We start from the raw sequence: 20,957 nt of genomic DNA, 5'->3' as shown, positions 1-20,957 counted from the left end.
GACAATTCAGAAGACTATCAAAGTGCTCGCCATAGTGATAGAATATAGACTTTGACTGTAAGCAGCCAATTATCACCTTCTGTGAGGACAGGGGTTGTACCACTGGATTTCGGGCCACACACAGCATGGAGACCTTCATAGAAGGCCTTTGTGTCATGCTTGTCAGCTACTTCCTTGAGTTCTATAGCCTTCTGCTCCCCCAGTGTGCTTCATTAGCCTTAGTCATGTTTGTAGTGTATGTTTGGCCTGATGGTACATGGCCTTCTTGCTGATTTCTTCTTAAAGATGTAGGACTTATGTGTGGCATACATGGTCTCCAGTAGCCAGTCTATCTCAGGGTTCTCTTTGAACCTATCTTGGTGTTTCTGCCTTACAAAGCCAAGAACCTTGGATGCTGTATTATATGTGACATCTCTGAGCTTCCGCCAGGTTGCCTCATCTGTGGGGTTCTTTGGCACCTCAGCTAAAGCAATCTCCAGTGTCTGTTCCAACTTCGCTTGTTATCTGGGGTCTTTCATGGCAGCCACATTGATCTTCTTTAGGGGTTTGAGGTATCCTCTGGGATGCTTTGGTGAGAAGTGTAGCCAAATGATACTTCTCCAAAGCCAATGGTCTGACCAGCATTTGGCACCTCTCAAATAGCAGGTGATGTACACATCTTTAATGTCTTCAGACCGTACAATTAAATAGTCCAGCATGTGCCACTGTTTTGACCTGGGATGCATCCATGTCATCTTATATTTGTTGGCCTGTTTGAAGACTGTGTTGGTAATAGTGACTAAACTTAGCATACTTGGAGAGAAGTAGCTGGTCACTGAAGTTTGACCTTCCAATGCCATGATGGCCCAGCACCCTGCTGCACATGTCAGATTCAGCTCCCGCAAGAACACTAAAGTCTCTAAGGACAATGAGTTTGTCCGGATGTGGCACCCATCTGATTACCCTGCTGAGATCTTCCTAAAATGCCTCCTTGATCTCATCTTTATGAGTCATTGGATGACAGGCACTAAAAACCAACAGTGTGGCCATAGTGGCATGGGCGGTGGCTTGGGCTAGCCACTTAAGTACAACTCCATCTGAAATTCCAGGTAGGTATCCGTGTGGCTAGCCTGACCCACTGCCCATGCTGCTATGGCCACACTGCTATTTTAGCATGCTAGCTCTAGCATAGCTAGCATGTGTATGCCTGCCTATGCTGGAATTACACCTATCAGCTGTACACTGTACAGCCTTAGTGTCTGTATTTCTTTAAGAACATGGCCATGTTATTCTCTCAGTTCCCACTGGTAGATTTTGGTTCCAGGATTCTCCTCCCATTATGGCCCTGATTCAGCAAAACACCAAGCGTGTGCTTATATTGAATATGCTAATATCCTGACATTGGCTTAAAAACCATGTGATATTTTAAAAATAATCATTTTGGGGTTCTTTTTCATTGCCTTCTGTTTTTTGAGTCCTTAGGGTTCATGTTTTCAGGATTTTCGCCACAACCTCTGGTGCTAGCTGCATAACCCACGGGAATTACTAAAGCCCCCTTTGAACAACTGGATCAATGAGCATAGTTAATGAGGCTCTATACATGCGCAAGGGTCCAAACTAGAAGATCCTTTCGCAGGAATGGGGCCTGAGGCTGTAACAACTCACAAGGGTGGCTGTAGGTTAGAGGATAGATGGCTATTGGCCAGACCTAAGGTTGGGGATAGTTTATTTTTAAATAATAGTGGAGTTTTGTTATTATTTATTAGTAGCATTGTAGCAGCAACAAGCAGCCCCTGTCAAGGACTAAGCCCCCATCATGCTAGTCACTGTACAAACACAAAACAGAAAGATGGTTCCTGCCACAAAGAGCTTACAATCTAAGTACAAGATGAGAGAACAGTGGACCCAGATAGACACGTGGGAGAGAACAGTCCACAGTGGGACGGTACTGGTCAGCATGATGCAGTGGTCTCAGCACACCAACTGCCAAACTGTTGTCAAGTTTTTTGTAGATATCACAGCAAAGAAGATTGGTAAACAGGGATTTGATGGAGTGTTGGAGAGGCTTCCTAGAGCTGATTGCTAAAGAGAGAGAGCATTATGGGTTCCTTACTCTTAACTACCTGTAAAATGTTCACTTTATAAATGTGGTTTTTTGCCTTGGGGAGCTTTAAAGTGCTAGTCAAAGGGAGTGTTATTTTCCATGGATTTATAGAGGAACATCTGGACTTAAGAAATCCTTTCATCCTTGGCACATCATTCTAATACTTCCCCCTAATACTGGTTTTGTCTTCTTGCTGAGATTTATTAATTCCTCTGTAATTATCTTGTGTGTCTCCTAGGTGTATTCTCTGCTCTGGTCGACATTTTCAAGGCGCTCTAGCCATTTGGAAAGATGATCATCAACGTTTTCTGATTGTTATTTGCCATAATTCTTTCCTTGCCTCCTCTGCAATGACTGCCAAGACATTTCATGGCTTTATATGCTCGGCAGGTGCATTTGAGCACCAACTCTCTGGCTTCCTTCTTTTCACCTTTTGGGGTTGATATTCTCTCTTTTTCATTTAAAATTGATCTTCAATTTGTACATTGCTCTGCACTGACCACAGAAGGACAGTCAATAAAGAGGAAATTCTGCCAGAGAAGAGCCCACCCACTTCTGCTTAGTACCATTGATGCATGCAAAGATATTGCCCTGAAGCTCCCACAGACACTCCATTCCATGAAAATACCCACAAGAACAGCCACATAAATCCTGTGAAATCAGAGTTCCTGCAGCATTCTCCCCTCAGAGAGCAGGCATCTGCAAGGTTTATGGAGGAGCAGAGATGGCAACTGTAAAACCCCAGGGGCATCCAAGGATCTGTGGGCAAATTCCACAGATCCCAAAGCATCTGTATGTTGTGTCTGCCCCTCGATGTGACCAGTCAGCTTCCCCTACATGCTACAGCTCTCTCCTCAGGCATGCCATCTCTGCCTACCTCCTTCATGCCTGTCCACTCAAAGTCATGGCCGTGGAAGTTAATGCTACTTGGAGCTGTGTCATCTAAGGACAATGAGTTTCACAAACATTTCCTCCTGCTGGCTTGGGGTGGGGGGGAGGTATGTGCTATCTACAGCAGCCACATTCAGCAAAAGGCCCTCCAAACACACAGAGTTCCAACAGTGTATGGGCATGGACTTCAAAAGGATCTTGGTTAAGAAAGATAGCATGTCATCACAAACTATCACTCCATTTTTTGCATATCTAGAATCCCAGTGTGCTGCACAACTGAGAAGAGAATCTGCACAGAGACTTCTATGTCTGCTAAGTGAGAGTAGAGCTCTTCTTCATTAATCTAATGATCTTAGGGTATGTTTACACACTCAAGATTCATAATATGATTTCCCTTCCTAAACAGCCTTATAAAATGACTTTTTCCCCATTTACTCCAGTCAAACAGAAAGCATTTCACCAGGTTTACAGCATCAATAATGTCCTGTGTGTCAGGTATTTCTTGGCAAGTAATGACCAACTGGGTGAAGAGAAGCCTTCAACTCTCAGCTCTTGCACTTGGTCATTAAATACCATGAAACACCCTCCAGTCAGCCATTAGCTCTTAATTAACTCTCAGCTTCTCAGTATGAAAATTCCTGGCAGCTTTCCCAGAAAAAAGGAACAAGTTATAGGCCTAATGACACAAGCAAGAAAAAAAAATACACGGATATTGTTAGGCTAGAACTTTATTCAGCTCTTCAGCCAATGACATTTACCCTGTTGTGTTGATGTCCTAGATAATTGACAGCACGGGTAACACCAGGACAGGCTGCAATGTACACGCCTATTTCCCAATTAAGTCAATCAGGAATTGTAGGTGGTCATCTGGACTCGACCTATCACCTGCAAACTGTACTAAACAATAGAAAACCATTCCTAATCTTTATTAGAAAAAGGAGCCTTGTTCTGCCCAAGACATCAATGGCAAAAACCCACTGGCGTTGATGGAATCAGAATCAGGCCCTAATTGTTACCAAAAACAATCTATATTCTCATAGCAGATTCAAAATAAAATAATTTTAAAACTGACAGCAATTATTTACTCTGCTGTTATCAGTAAACAACAGCATTAATATACAGCGCGTTGCAGGTGTCAAGTATCAGAGGGGTAGCTACGTTAGTCTGGATCTGTAAAAGCAGAAAAGAGTCCATCTGACCAAGTGGGTATTCATACACGAACGCTCATGCTCCTATATGTCTGTTACTCTATAAGGAGCCACAGGATTCTTTTCTGCTTTTATTAATATAACAGAACAAGAACATAAGAACAGCCATACTGGGTCAGACCAAAAGTCCATCTAGCCCAGTATCCTGTCTTCCAATAGCGGCCAATGCCAGGTGCTCAGAAGGAATGAACAAAACAGGTAATCATCAAGTGATCCATTCCCTCTTGCTCATTCCCAGCTTCTGGCAAACAGAGGCTAGGGACACCATCCCTGCCCATCCTAGCTAATTGTCATTGATGGACCTATGCTCCATGAATTTATCTAGATCTTTTCTGAACCCTCTTATAGTCTTGGCCTTCACAACATCCTTTGGCAATATAGAGCTTGACACTACTCTCATTAATTTAATGCTGCAAGATCCAGCCTATAGTGTTCAATCCTGCAAACATTTAGGCCCCATTTCAGCAGTTTCCCTATTCAGCACAGCACTTAAGCACACGCTTAACTCTAAGAATGTTCTTACAGATCACTTACATCAATTTTGAAGTCAATGGGACTTAAGCATATGTTGTAAATGGTCATCCCAAAATGGTCATGTGTTTAAGTGACATCCCAAATAGACTTACGCATGTGATTAAGTGCTTTTCTCAGTCAGAACCTTACCAATGTGAGTAGTCCAATGGATTTTGATGGGACAAAGCAATACACTTAATAGTAAGTTCCTGATTCAGCAAGGTACCAAAGCACTTATGTATGTTTAAGCACAAGGAGTCCTACAGACTTCAGTGGTATTCCTCAACTGTGTAAAGTTACACACATGCCTTATTACCTTGCTGAACAGAGGCCTAATTATTTCCAGGATCAGGTCCATAGTGGGGATATTACAAGGATTTTAAGAGGAATCTGTTACAGTTAGCTTTAGAAATTGATGTTGGGGAATGAAAGGATTGAGCATTCAATTCATGTGTTTCTAAGGTCCAGATAAAAACTTAATTAAAAAATTAATGTGAAAATATGGGGGAAATGTGCTTAAAATTGATTAAATATGCCCCCCCAAAGCCCACTTAAAAATGCTTATGTAAGCACTTGTGTTTTGCTTTTTAAATAACATGCTAAATAAGATTTCCAAGATCAGATAATTAATTTCCCCAGAATGCCAAAGTATTTCCCCATAGTACTTTAGGCCTGGAAGAGAACATAAAATAAACCAGCAATCCAAATCAAACACAGGAAGTATTCAAAGTTCTCAAAACTGAGAGTGAGCATAATCATCAAGAAACGAATCCTCTCATTGTCCTCTCTCCAGAGTACAGATGCAAATGTGTGAGTAATTTTAGCAACATTCAGAAATGCTCCCAGATCTCTAGCTAGCCAGTCAAATCAACACAAAATAGCCAGATCTTACAACAAACAAACTTCAGAAGGTAATTAAAACTGGAAGCGTCGTCTTCTTTTTTTAATGTTTCTGGCAGTTTCTAGGCATCAGCTGCAGGCTATTTTTAATTTAGCATTTTGACCTTTTTTGGCTTTATTCCTTTTTCTCATTTATTTTTTTTAATTAAGGCAGTGTAGAAATACCCACTTCAACAACTAAGTTTATAAATCAAACTTTAGCAGCCTCAGGTCCTGATTCAGGAAATCAATGAAGCATATACTGAAATTTAAGTGTGTGCCTTTTTCCTTAATTAGGGCCAAAGCTTCTTACTTGTACCATGCCTACATTGTCAGAGCCTTCTACAGCAGAGCACACCAGCCACTTCAGATCCACTGCCAAACTCCTTAGGAAGAACAGAAGTAGTGGGTTGTAGCCCACGAAAGCTTATGCTCAAATAAATGTGCTAGTCTCTAAGGTGCCACAAGTACTCCTGTTCTTTTTGCAGATACAGACTAACATGGATGCTACTCAAACTCCTTGGGCTTTCTGTAGATGCGTTTCTTACAAGCTGGCAGATGTGGTGCTGATCTGCTGCTATCACCACTCTAAATATTTACATTTCTATATTAATCTGCACAGGAGAAAAGAGGGGAAAGAGCACAAACTGTAGGTGAGGGGAGTTTTACCTCCCACTCAGATACATATGAGAGATGAATTCCAGACAACAACATTAAATATCCACAAAGAGCTTAATCCTACACTCCTTATATACCAAAAATCCCCGCTGACTTCTAGAGGAGTTTGGGGTAGGCAGGGATGAACCAACCCAGGATCAACCCATGCCGTGTTACTGTTTAATGTTATTGCGTTTTCATAGCAACATGAATGATGGAAAAGAACCAGTTAAAAGCCTTGCAGAGGGTAAAGACTACACTCCTCAAGGGCTGGATCATGGAGTTACCACAAACCATGAGTATATAGTTGCACTGCCCAAGGAACAGGCCAAGGATCGAATTGTGATTCACAGGCACAGTTCAGTCCCTACATATCCCTTGTTCTAGTGGTGGGGGGAGAAAGCGCACCAGCATTTTACCTAGCCTACTCACTTCCCTCCTCCGTGTCAGCTGCAGTGACCAGCATGTTGGAAGGGGGGGGCAGAGCCCAGGCTGCTGTCCACCCACTCCTATCCACTGCTTCACAGCTGCTTTCCCCCGCATTTAGAAAACAGCACTATGGTTAACCCATGGTGAAAAGTAAGGAGCTGCCCTACACACAACCTTTATTCCCCTGTGCAGGATTGAGCCCTAAATATCTTTAGACAATGGGACTATCATCGAGGTGAGTTTCGTGTTCTGAGGGCCCCTAGCAATGTGGATATAATGACCAAGTGACTGATAAATAAAGTTAGATTCTGTTGTCGGTTACACCTGTGCAAACACACTGAAGTCAATGGTGGGAAGATGACCGAGGGCAGTCATGGAAATGGCCACATCTAGTACTGTGAAGCTGTACTGAGTTCTGTTTCACAGTAGACCTGCATGGGCAGAAAGTAAGCCAGGAAAGAGTTTAGCTCTGAATCCACCGGACTTTCTGCACCCCTTACTCTCCACCAGTGGCAATGATGAAAAAACTGCATCTAAAAATGGTTAGTTAATAGGCCTTCAAGTAGTATGAGTCATCAATTTTAAGGCCAGACTAGACCATAATAGTGTTGCCAACTCTCGCAATATATCCCAGGTGCTGGAAATGTGATATACAGCATTCTGAAAGCAGGAAATGTGCAAAGACTTTAAGGTGGTCTGCAAAGTTAAGTAAGATGTTAGGACAATTCTAATCTGAAAAGATTATAACTAAACTATATTTATGCTTTAATTATGCATGATAGATAGATAGAATATACACAGCAGTAGTAAATTAAAAATGAAATGAAACTATATTACATAACTTTTCAGATATATAGTCAACTATATGTATATTATGGCCCAGGTACTAGAAATGTTCATAAATAATTTGAACTAAAAATGGGCATATTTTCAGAGCATTAAGGCGTATTACGGCTTCCCCATGCACAGCTCAGAAAGCTGGCTGTAGAAACCCTGGATAATTTAAAGAGCAAATCTTGTGTTGCTCAGCAACCGCACACCCTGATATAAAGGATGCAGGCAACTGGAAGACTTAATATCAGGGAACAGTGAGTGCAAAGGAAAAATAAAGAAGAAACAATACAATCCATTCACACAAGGTCTATAAAATTAAATAGGTTGAAAATACCAGACAAAGCAATACACTAATATTAATCTTTGGATAGTAGAACTAAGTAAAAAGTTATTACTCAGAACCAATGAACCAACATCAAGTACATTAAATGGCATTGTTTGCAGCATTTAGATACAATAGGAAAAGAAGAATTAAATTTTATAAAGAGCTTGAAGATCTCCTGGAGCTAAACTCTGAAGTCCTTGGAGCAGTTTACCTTGTCTTGATTTCAGTGGGAATTTGCCAGAGTGAGGCCGGAATAAAAGGTAGAGCCTCATACTTCACTCTGCATGTGAAGAGGTCCTGTGCAATCAGGAGAGGGAAAGTTTCCCTAGAGAGCCTTGCTTTCACCTTTGGCCTTCCTCTGGTCCCAGGAAAGCAGCTACCTGTGGACTTGGTATGTTTTAGACCTGGCAGAACTAAAGGGTATCACTAAGGTGATAAGCCAGCTGCTTTCCTCCAGGGTCATCCTCTTCTGGCCACAAAAGAAGCCACACAATGTATAACAGCCTCAGATGGCTACGGAATCCCATTAAGCCAGGGGAGGTTCCTGGGCAACAACATCAGGGAGGTTTCTAAGCTCAGCTCCTGCTGGAACCTGCTCTCCAGGGATCGTGGGGCTGTGGGGTACAATGAAGGCAAGGAGCATCACAGAAGATGTCCCTTGCTTCCTGCAAAGCAGAACCCCCAGACTTCTTCCCAGGGACACAAAATACACCCCAGCCTCAGCCTGGCTGGAAGAATGAGTATCATAGGAGGGGAGAATGAGGTCCTAAATAGGACTTCAGGACTTCACAAGGGTTTTTATGACGGGAGGGGTGTTAATGGGCCATGTAATCTTGAATGATCCATTGAAATATGTGTTAACTACCTATGCTAAACAATCTGTTCCACTTGTACTTAGCTGTACAAATCTGAGTATGTGTCCCTGCCGTGAAGAAAGAGCTCTGTATAGCTCGAAAGCTTGTCTCTTTCACCACAGAAATTGGTCCAATAAAAGATATTACCTCACTCACCTGGTCTTTCTAATATCTTGGGACCAACACTGCTACAATTATACTGCATACAATAATTCTAGATTGTAAGCTCTGTGGGGCAGAAACATGACTTTGTTTTCATTGTTTTTACAGGGACTCCACTGTGGAGATGCTAAGTTCCTCTAAGCTGTGTGGCCATGCAGCTGTGCAACAGCCTATTAAGCGCCGCGCAGGCACTCAGAGCTGTGGTGGGGAGAGACGCCTCTCCCCTAGCCCAACCTGCTGTAACCAGGGGAGAGGTGCCCCTTCCCTGACCCCAACCCAGCCTCAGCCTGGACCAGCTGCAGCTGGAGGGAGAGTTGTCCATCCTCTGGCCCCAACCCAGCCCCGCCCCAGACCTGCCATGACCAGGGGAGAGGTGCCTCTTCCCACCAGCCCAGGTGCTGCTGGTGAGGGGAGAGATCTGAGAGGAGTCCTCTCTCCCCGCTGTAGCCCCAAGGCCGCCTGTGCACCAAACCCCTCATTCCTAGCCCCACCCCAGAGCCCGCACCCCCAGCCAGAGCCCTCGCCCCCCTGCAAGCCAACCCTCTGCCCCAGCCCTGAGCCCCTCATCCTCAGCCCCACCCCAGAGCCCAAACCCCCAACCGGAGTTCTCAAGCACCCCCCCGGCCCCCCGCACTGCAACCCTCTGCTCCAGCCCTCAGCCCCCTCCAACACTCCAAACCCCTCTGCCCCACCCTCACCGCTGAATTTTGTACATGCACCAATATGGAGGTGATGTAACGGTGTACATATTGGTGCACATAACAAAATTCATTCCACACACGCATGGGAAAAATTAGGGAACACTGGCAGAGTCAAAACTCAGTTGGGGACTCCAAGCAGTCCTGCTACATAATTAAGTAGAAGAATTGGCACATACAGGCTCAGATGGTTGGCTGGTATAAATCAACATATCTCCATTGCTTCAGTTTACACCAACTGAGCTCTGGAACACAGATCTGATCTACAAATTTCGTCACCTGCTCACCTTATCAGCTATGCAGATGGTATAAACTTTTACTTTACACCATTGACACCATATTTTACATATTGTACACCATTTTGTGAGATACCCAATGCAGATAGAGCAGCGGGTGCCATAAAGTTTTTCTTAAACTTCTCATTTACTTTTCTGTTCTCCCCATTTATCTAAAGCAGTGTTTCCCAAACTTGGGATGCTGCTTGTTTAGGGAAAGCCCCTGGCGGGCCAGGCCAGTTTATTTGCCGCGTCTGCAGGTCTGGCCGATGGCGGCTCCCACTGGCCGCAGTTCATTGCTCCAGGCCAATGGGGGCTCAGGAAGGGCGGCCAGCACATCCCTCGGGCCGCGCCGCTTCCAGCAGCCCCCATTGGACTGGAATAGCGAACCGCAGCCAGTGGAAGCCGCGATTGGCCGGACCTGCGGACGTGGCAGGTAAACTGCCCCAGCCTGCCAGGGGCTTTCCCTACACAAGCGGCGTCCCAAATTTGGGAAACACTAATCTAAAGGAATACTGTGTCTCCGGTTTCACTCAGATAAATGGGGCTGTATTGTATTTAGTTCTGACCTTTTCAAAGACTGTCAGCGAGTTCACACAAGCTGCATTTATCTTTAGGACATATGGATTTGTATTGTATTTCTAGGTTATAGAGATGGGCCAGGGGTCACACCAGTGCAAATTATACCACCCTGTTGCCTCTAGTGCCCACTGCACTCCATTCTCCCCAGCTCCCCAGCTCCCCACTTCAGGGGTGATAGGAAGGAAAGGCTGATTTTCTTTTGCCAGAGGCCCCACAGAAGCTCTCGTGGAAGAGGTTGCAAGAGGGATGGCTGGACTGGGCTTTGGGGCTGCACTGGAAGCACTTTCCACCTCCAGGAAGTCAGTGCAGAGCAGCGGTGAGTCTGGTCCCAGTCTATCTTAGCTCTGCCCTCAGAGTGACTAGAAAAATCATAACCTCAGACTAGTTTATGCATCCTTAACAACAGCTTCATCTCATCAGGAAAATTAAAATGTCTTACTGTGACTGATCCTGACTGAGCCAATGCCTGCTTTCTTTACTGTCCGACACAACCGAAAAAAGGAAAACTAATTTACAAATTCCTGACTAGACAAATAGCAGAATGAAGGCCATCATTCTCCACTCCTCGTTTGGGGTTTGATTGCATTAGGTGCTGAATACACTCAACTCCCATTGAAGACAATGAGGGGTTGAGGGTGCTTAGTCCCCTGCAGGAATGCCCAGCATCTCACAAGATCCAGACTAAAGTGAACAATCCTGCAAGGTGCTGAAAACTCAGTTGCAACCTTCACTATGGAGAGGTGACTGCCTCTCCATAATATTTCAGATTGCTCACCAAGCCATCAGGAGCTTCTCCAAAAGATCTACGTAGGCAGCTTTAAGAAAAAGATGAAGAAGCCATGCATAAACTGAATAAAGCACAGTTCACATGACACTCTCATAAGCTCTGATCCTTCAAATACATAAGCTCATACTTAACTTTACTATTGTGAGCAGTGAATAAAATGAGTAAAATTCTAATGCTTACCAATTCTGACAAGAAAGTGGGCCAGAATGACAAAGATCAGCTGGAGTATCTATATTGTAGATGATACAATGGCAACTATGATAACTGGACTGACCTTTGAGAAAGTATATCCAGAACTTAGAGAAACACTCTCATAACTGAAGTTAGAAACACACTCTCACACACATTTGTTGCACAGGATCCATTGTGACTGGTGTGGTGAAAGTAAATAAAGTGTTATTTACTCTTCATAACCTAAGAACTAGGGGTCACCAAATTAAATTAATAGGCATCAGATTTAAAACAAACAAAAGGAAGTATTTTTTTCACACACTGCACAGTCAAACTGTGAAACTCCTTGCCAGAGGATGTTGTGAAGGCCAAGACCATAAAAAGTTTCAAAAAAAGAACTAGATAAGTTCATGGAGGATAGGTCCATCAATGGCTATTAGCCAAGATGGGCAGGGATGATGTCCCTAGCCTCTGTTTGCCAGAAGCTGGGAATGGGTGACAGGAGATGGATCACTTGATTATCTGTTCTGCTCATTCCCTCTGGGGCACCTGGCACTGGCCACTGTCGGAAGACAGGATACTGGGCTAGATGGACCTTTGGTCTGACCCAGTATGGTCTTTCTTATGTGTGCACTAGTACCAGAATTTACACATGAAAAATCCTCTTGCACTTAATTCACATACACACTGTACATGGGTTATTGTAAGTGTAGAGTCTATCACTTGTGTACACAAATAAGTGCAAAAATTACAGTTGTAAACACTGTATGTGCAAATCACTTACACAAAGTTGCATGTGCATAAAGAGGCCTTGGTTGGAGTCATTTTGATCATTTGACCTTAAACATACTGGGCTAAATATTGCACTGACATCTCCACACCCAAGCCCAATGAAGTAAAAAGTACTGTATCGGTGGAATGGACAGAACATGCCAGCTACCCTGACTCTTCGTCTCGCCAATGTACAATGCCTATTCCTAAGAACTGCATTTCATTGTGTATGTAACTTACTTGAACACTGGTAGTTTGGCTGTTCCTCAAGGATTGAGCAGAATGTTCCTCACCGAACATGACTTGGAAAGATAGAAACACTTAGTCCTTACATAGCCTTTCAGCAGTTATATAAGCACAACTGTCTTGTGTCATTATTGTAGGCTTATATGATGGTTGGTTTCAATATCCTCAGAAAGGACGCTTCTTCCAATACCCAGTTGTTCCTGATCAAGGCAGGATTTTGAAGTTGCAGGGCCCAGTTCTGCTCTCAGGATTGGAAAGATTCTGCCAGTGAAGTTAATGGGGTTCCATGGGTGTCACTGAGGGCAGAATTTGGCCCAAAGCATAAAGGATTTTTTAAAAAACAATCCTGGTACACTGCCAGCTCTAATGATTTTATCATGATTTTTGTGATATTTAGTATTTTCAATGGGGTCACAACTGAGGATAGCATTCAGCTCCTTATAGAAGCGGCAGGTCTTCAGTGCAGCACCGGAAAAATGGTTTGCCTCCCACACCATATGGTACGCCTGCATCAGCTCCTTTATCTTCACTCTGCACTGCTGCATGTCCTGATCATAGTCCTCTTCGCACAAGCCTCGAGAAATTTGCTCGTGTGTGTCCTGATTCCTATGGGTCACTCGCAGTTGCAACTGAACAGACTCCTCTCTCCATATACTGATCAGATCTAACAACTCAGCACTGGTACAAGCATGAGCGCATTTGGTGCAATAGACAGCCATGCTCACCTGGGAAGCCCCCGGGAAGCTCATCTGGGAAGCCAGCAAGCAGGAAACGAGATTTAAAATTCCCGGGGTTGCAAGGGGGAGGGGTGGGTTGGCTGCAGGGCAGTGAAGTTCAAACCGCTGAGCAGAGTGGCAGCATGGGGAATTGTGGGACACTTTCTGGAAGTCAATAAAATTGAAAAAAAAAAAAAAAAGCTGTGGTGTCCACACTAGCTGTTTGTTGACAATAAAGGGAGAGGAAAAAAGACAAAAATCTCTCACAGGGGTGGAAGTTTTTTGTCGCCAAAACTTTTTTTTTTTCCTGAAAAAAGTCACATTGCAGTGTGTACGCTATCTCTGTTTTGTTGCCAAAAGGCAGTTTTTGGCAACAAAACGTGCCAGTGTAGACAATTCCTTGGCTAAAAAAACAGGTTTGGGCCCACTTGAGGTCACTACTGGTTCAGGACACATGATCCTCCTTTATTGTTCAAACTAGCTAGAACCATTTCTAATAATTGGGGCCTTTTTTCCAAAGACTTTTCTTCTTATCTTATCAGTTACCCTTCAAGTGCAGTTTTTCCAATTAAACCACATTCCAAGCTCAGTATTTCCAATCAAGCATAGGATCTTTCAAGGTATACCTACGTTGGTCAGAGGTATAAAAAGAATACACACAAAGACACAATAGTTATGCTGACAGAACCCCCAGTGTAGCAGCTATGTCGACAGAAGAGTGCTCCTGTCAACATAGCCAATGCCAAGATAGAGTTTCTACACCAGCAGAAAAACTCCTTCTGTTGGTGTACTCTGCATCTGCACTGCAGTTGCTAAAGACAGCAGCACACTCCTAAATGTGGTGGATGCAGATGGCAGTCTGTTTACTTGAATCCTCAGCTGCCTGTTTAAAGCGGCTTAAATCTCCTCAGCAAGACTAGAGCAGTGCAAAGGATTGAGCCCTCAGTCACATATATCAGGGATGACTTATCCTTTCCAACATGCTAATCAACTACCATTCTTGTGACAGGAATAGCATGGATGTGGAAGAAGAGTATCTGAGTATTTTAGGACTCAAAAGTATTGGAAAAGAGGAAAGCTGTACAATAGTATAAAGGATGATTGGAAATATGTCTTTTTTGCAGTACAGCTCTCCTTTCTTTCCTTTTCTTGGGCCTGACTTTGGGTGTGGTAGATTTATTTAGTGGAAATGTATTAAAAAGAACATTTCATGTTGTGCTTCTCAGTTTACTGTGCTTTTGGGAAAGCAACTCTGTGGTTCCTTTATGACTATATTTTTTGGACCTGTATTTCACCAGATTCAGAAAAACAATGAAAGCAGAGATACATGTGAATTTTTCCACAGATGCTACGTTTTAATTTCTAATGTTTCAGAATCCAGCTCTGGTTTTATGAAAAGAAACAGTTTCCTTTGTGAAGGAAAGGGAAAAAGAGAGAAGGACCTTCCCTGAAAATGTGGAAAGGAGTTGGTAACAGATTACATAAGCACAAGGCAAATAGCCTAACCTACTCTGTACCAATACTTTTGCTAGAAAGTCCTTGTACAATCCTCAATTTCTTTGCAAACATTCAACCCAATTAGTTGGAAATGTGTTCAGGGCTGAAGATTTTAAATAAAAGCACCCAAATTATACAGTGACGAACATTCTAGAAATGTATATAATGCAGACTGGAAATAAACTCCCACTGCTTTAAACATAGGCTATGAAGGTACAATATATTCTTTCCTTTCAATGGAATAAATGGAAGTATAAATCTGTAAGTGCTCCATAACTAACCCATTAGTATTAGGTGGTAAATCCATCCCTGTTATAAACTAGGGAATGATCAGAAAGAAATCTGGGGGACAGACATAGCCATAATTCCTTGACCAGAAAGGAAAGGAGTGCAGAGCCCTGATAAATACTGGGTGTCCTGCTGTTTAAAGTACCTATTTTAAGGATTTTTAAATTACAAGTATTCTCATATTTTCAATATCTTTAAAGAAAATCCACCCTTCAAGCCTGCTTTACAACCCATGCTCATGCTGAATAACTTATAGACAATGATGACTAGGGAGCCTCTGAAGTCAGAGGGCCTGGTTTGCCACTGCATCTCTCCAGTTTTACATCAGTATAACGCCATTGAAACAAGTGGGTAAATAGGTCTAGAATTTGACTATGCCCTTGCAATGCTGAATTAAGACTAACAGAGTGTTGCCATTCATTCACACTTCAGCTAAGTAGTGGGTTACCACACCAGAAGATTTGAGACTCACTGTAGCCAGGTACCATGAAATTCAGGTTACCATGGAGTATTTCACTGCGTACTGAGGCAGGCAGATCTTTCTCAAGAGCCCATCTCTATCAGTCATAACACAATTCAGTGAGATTTTACAAGATACACTTGGTCAAAAGGAATCCTGCAAAAACATCAAGTGACAGAATAAAAGAGTAAATTGCATTCTTCAGACCATTCAGTAGTGACTTGGGTATGTTGTACCTCAATTCTGAACGTGTTCTATATAGTAATTTCTTTCTGAGAGATTTGTGTATGATGAAAAAGGAGCCTGCTGCCCTTTTCAGGTTTATAATGTCACCAGAAACTGAGTCTGTTTAACAGATGGGGAATTCATCATTTCAGACATACTCTTGTATTAAAAAGTCACCTTTTTGATAATTGATCCCATAATGTATTATAGATGCTGCAAGTCACATAACGTTAGGGTTTCTTTAATTGCCAAGACAGCCACATCCCCCTTATGTTATAATAAAAGAAACAAAACACTCAAAACCAGAACTTGTATAATCAGTTTTACTGCGGCATGATGCACTACACTAAGATTTAGTTGCAATTCAAAGCCCAGATTATCAACTGATCAGCATAGCTCCATTTGGTCCAAACCATCATAGCTCACAAAGGTTTAGACAAAAGATTCTAGTTTTGGCTCATATCTTATAATTCCCACTACAGTTTCAAGGATCACTTACATTTCATAATAGAGATACCTAAGAAATATTTCCATCTTCTTCCTATTACTTAGATGTTGTTCACTTTTAGTCTGAGAAATAATGTAATCTGGATGATTGGGCAGAGGAAGACAGAATCTTCAGTATTATAGTTCTGGCTCTGCCAATGTCTGGGCAATCATGTCACCTCTCTGCCTCAGTTTCCCTACCTGTGAAATGGGATATGACACCCACCTTCTTTACAGGAATATGGTAAGGGGGGTAATTATTCACAGGACACTCAAGATCTCCACTCCTTTCAGGAAACAGGTAAGCATTTTAGAAGCATGATTTAGCAGAGCTGATCTCTCAAGCCAGCGAAGTCTGCTGGTTGCCTGATTTCTGGGCCCCTTCAAGAGCTTCAGGAATGGCCTCTGTGGTCTGTGGAAGCCCTTGGGTCCCATCTTAGCCTGCCACCAATGCTGCTGGAACCGCAGCAGCTTCACATATTTCTACTCTCTTTAGCTGATGCAAATCCAGCTTTAGCACTAACTAAGGCAGTGGGTCTCAAATGTTTTTACTGGCAACCCCTTTCACACAGCAAGCCCCTGCGTGCAACCCCCCTTATGAATCAAACACACTTTTTTATATATTTAACACCATTATAAATGCTGGAGGCAAGCAAGGTTGGGGTGGAGGTTGACAGCTCGCAACCCCCCATGTAATAACCTTGTGATCCCCTGAAGGGTCCCAAGCCCCAGCTTGAGAACTCCTGAACTAAGGGGTTCTCTCCCTACAACACTTCCTGCTGCTGCCTACAGTGACACAATGAGAGACCCATACAAGGAAGGAATTAGGTTTCTATGTGGGCTGTAACCTGGTCTCTTTGGACTAGCCAGTGTTTTAAGGGTTAAAGACAGAGAAGCGACTTAAAACAATCCATTAATTATGGTATGTATTTCCAATTATGATGGCAATTGTTTCCCTAGGTTCTTTAAAAATAACGTGGACCTCCATTAAGGTTCTTACAATTCCAAATATTGCAATAATATACAACAGGGTCAGGATTAAACTAACCTTGATGTTCCTAATCAACTTCACTCGTCACAAATTTACAATATAGGAATTGAGAGAGAGACCAGGTAGGTGAGGTAATATCCTTTATTGGACTAACTTGCGTTGGTGGGAGGTACAAACTTTCAAGCTTTACAGAGCTCTTCTTCAGCTGAGTAAAAAGCTCTGTAAAGCTCAGAAACCTTGTACCTTCCACCAACGCAAGTTGGTCTAATAAAACATATTACCTCACCTACCTTATATTTCTCATATCCTGAGACCAACACCACTACAACACTGAAAACAATATAGGAATTGTCTGAAACTTAATAATTTCTTTAGATAAAGAAAAAAGCTTGATATGACAGGCAGCATTTACCTAGCTGCTTGGGCCAAGTTCACTTATACTCAATTTCCAACAGCAAACCAGTTCCTTTTTCATATTTTATTGCATTTTAAATTACATTTATGCCTGATCCTTCCATAATAATCATGATGATTCCCCCAGCTTAGCGAAATAAACATTAATTCACAAGCTAAGCAAAAGAAATTAAAAGTGCAAATCCCTAAACTGAGCAGAGAAAACACAATGAAATTAAGTGTTGGTCTATTCCCAGGCACTTTCAAATTTCCATATTTGCATAACAGTGATTAGTCTAAAAGAATAGAAAAAGAAAATTGCTCTAATTTTTTAAACTTTCCTAAAGAACAAGAGGGGCAAGTTTTTAAAAGTACTTACAAACTTGTGGACCCCTGTAGTCATTTTCATAGCAATCCCCAAGATTCTTGCTAATCTTTGTCAGCCCAGGTAAATGAAAATTCTGCCTCCTTGACTTTTACCTCTTTAAACAGCTCATTTATCCATCCATTTATCCATTCCTCTTCTGCTGCTTCTTCCTTTCCCAGAAGAAGGACAATCAAAAATATTAAGGGCCTGATCCAGTTTTAAACCAGTGTAGATCCATTGAAATCAATGAGCCAAATGCTCAGCCGGTGTAAATCAGTGTAATGCCATTGAAAGCAATGAGCCAGATCCCTAGCAAGTATAAATCGGCAAAGGTTTATTAAAATTAATGGAGCTACTTTGATTTACAACAGCTGCGGAATTGGCCCTGTGTTTCTGCATTATACGCCTACCAAATGAAATAGGAGATAAAAACAGATACATCAATGGGAAAGGGCTGAGGAGTAGACAGGGCAGCATTGTTTTCAGTGCAGGCAGTCTGGAGTCAGTGGTATGGTTTGAAATAGGGGATCGGCCGATTTTGGATCTTACCTTATTCTAAATTTAGGAGGTGTTCTGGTCCTTGGGATTTTGGTTTAGGCCCATCTCTAACATGCAAGCAGGATTAAACTGGTGACTAATACTCAGTGTTTGGATGTACACACCAGTCAGGGCCCTAGCTAGCTCCTTATAGTTCATGGGAGGAGCCAGTGCAGGTCCTATTTGAAATCAGTTGCAGGATTCCTAACAGACCAGCATCAAGTGCACATCTGTGCACAGACAGGAGAGTATCATAGCTCATGATCCTGGGAAAAGAATGGAAACCTGGGCCCCAGAGCCCTCCACAAAAGCTCAGCCCAGATACAGTAGTAATGTGTTTGGATACAATCTAGTACTGTGTGTATATGGCCCCGCTCAGCCTGTCACCTCACCTGCCCAAGCCCTCCTCTGTCTCACCCAAACTTCTTCATCTTTCTGTAGTCTACCTCCCTAGATCAACCAGAACTCGATCTCTTCCCTTCACTCGCATATAAAGGCCAGCAGCTTCCTCTGACACTTTGTGCCGGGGAAGAAAGAAGACAGTAACTGTTTCTCTCTTCACCAAAACTACAGTTCCCTGCCCCAATTTCAACATGGGGATTGTGTGGCTTTTGCAGTGATTTCTGCTCTGGATTCAATCTGTCTGGGATAGCAGTTATGTTATCACCTTATGAGATTCATCCCTTCCTTTCCTTTACCTTTTACTTTATCTGGCTTACGGTGGCATTTTCAACCCCAGGGAGATAATTACAGTGTCTGGGATCCCCATCCAAAATCCTGTATTTCCTCTGCAATTATCCTTTATTTTGTCATTTCTCCTGAAACAAGTCCAAGTTTTATAGGTTGACAGCTTACCAATTAGTAAATCAATGTCACCTTTCTTCTCAAATGAGTTACTTATGAAAATGTCTATTCCTACAAAAATCATGCTGTATTTGAATCCCGGTTCCAGAAGAACAAGGAGGTTTATATATACACATTACTGTAATAATGTCAAAGTTCAATCATACCCAGCGCTTATTAGATTTTGTTTTATTCTGTGCCTTGAATTATTCATTGACTATCTATAATTTCCCAAAGAATAATTTCATAAAGTGCTGCAGCAATAAAACCCACCATATACAGCACACCAATGTGGATTGTATTTATGATGCACTCATGGAAAGATCAGACTGTTACATTAATCATGTAAAAGTATTGAAAAAAATATATTTAATCATTGAAAATAAAACCTGCTTAAAGCTTTAAAACCCGCATGAAACCAAGAATTAAATTCCATACATTTCCTGCAACAATATACATAATTATTCAATCCTTCCAGCTTTGTCTGAGGTTTACTGAGCTCTCATCTCATTTTCTCTCAACTGCGATTTGTATTTAGTCTTTTTGATTTAGTAAATTTTGCTTAGAAGTTCCCATGTTTAAAAAAGTGCTGTGGGAATAGTATAGATATATTGGGCCATATCCTTGGATCTGGCCAAGTTGTGCTGTGAGATATGTCCTCTTGCAGCCTACCCACAATCCCGGGGACAATAGGAAGCCAGTCCAACCCTGGCGCAGCTTAGAGAAGTCTAAGTGCTGCTCTAAGTTACACTGGCTAGAACAGCCTTCTAGGGGCAACTCCGCTGGCCTATGAACATGGGAGGACAATATAGTCTGTCCATGTCCCCTTTACACCATGCACGGATTCCCATCTGCTGTCCACTGAGCAGCTTGAAGCAGCTAGATGGAGGGAACAAAGATCTGGCCATCAGGAATTTATCAGCAAAAATGTAATGACACTGCTCAGCATAGCAACAAAGACAGCAGAATTATTAGTAAGCTTCCAGGTGCTTCCAGGCATGAGCTGTGTCTTAGTATGGGCTTTGTAAAAATCCATGTACAAATCTCTAGTGTTATATAGTAATAATTTAACCACAAATCAAGAATAATTTATCTGCAGTTTTCAAAGTAGATAACCAGTCTAAAAAGTGCAGTGTCAATAATGTAACCCAGACTGCTTAATATCCAAAAACACATAAATTGTGGCAAAAAAGTGCCCTTTATTATGTGTAAATTAGGCCTCTTTAGACACTTCCTATCCCTGCCCAGACCATGGGTTTGGTGTGTCCCTTTCAGTAGTTAAAATTAATAATAAAATCAATCACTTTTCATAAGGGAATGATAATCTAACTCTACAGTCACTGAGCAGGCCTGTTGCCAACCAGTGTGCCAGAAAGCTATCTGGGTTCTGGACATAGAAAAGTAATGCCTTTTATTATTATTATTTCTATTCCACCCTAAACCAGACGGAGACAGCATCAGACTGAAAACTTTGCAATCATCGATACCTTCTGGTTGCCATGCCTCTGTCATTCCAGTCCCCTGAAGACAGAAGGATTTTGTCTGTTTGATCCCTTAGTTCTAGCTCTACTTAAGCATTCCCTTAATCCATCTGCCACCTAGAACTGACTCCCCATCCCCTTCTAACTCTAAGTATTGACCCTGCCCTCCCATCATCCACCTTCAACACAATTGCACCCTCCAAATTCACTCTCTTCTCTTTAAACCCCAGTGACCAGAGAATAAATCCTTCCATGTCTTTAGCCTCTGTCCAACCACTGAGTCTCCCTTTCCATGACTCCTATGCACC

General features: G+C 42.4%; 1 protein-coding gene across 1 annotated transcript in view; it reads right to left on the bottom strand.

The window, feature by feature from the left end:
* ADAMTS2 (ADAM metallopeptidase with thrombospondin type 1 motif 2) overlaps positions 1-20,957 on the bottom strand; it is a 402,877-nt gene that overhangs the window by 339,270 nt on the left and 42,650 nt on the right. The gene's annotated exons all lie outside the window — the stretch shown is intronic.

The sequence above is a fragment of the Gopherus evgoodei genome, chromosome 8 (assembly GCF_007399415.2).
Source record: "Gopherus evgoodei ecotype Sinaloan lineage chromosome 8, rGopEvg1_v1.p, whole genome shotgun sequence".
Classification (NCBI taxonomy): Eukaryota; Metazoa; Chordata; order Testudines; family Testudinidae; genus Gopherus; species Gopherus evgoodei.
Note: the sequence above shows the minus strand (reverse complement) of the source record. Positions and strands in the feature narration are given on the sequence as shown.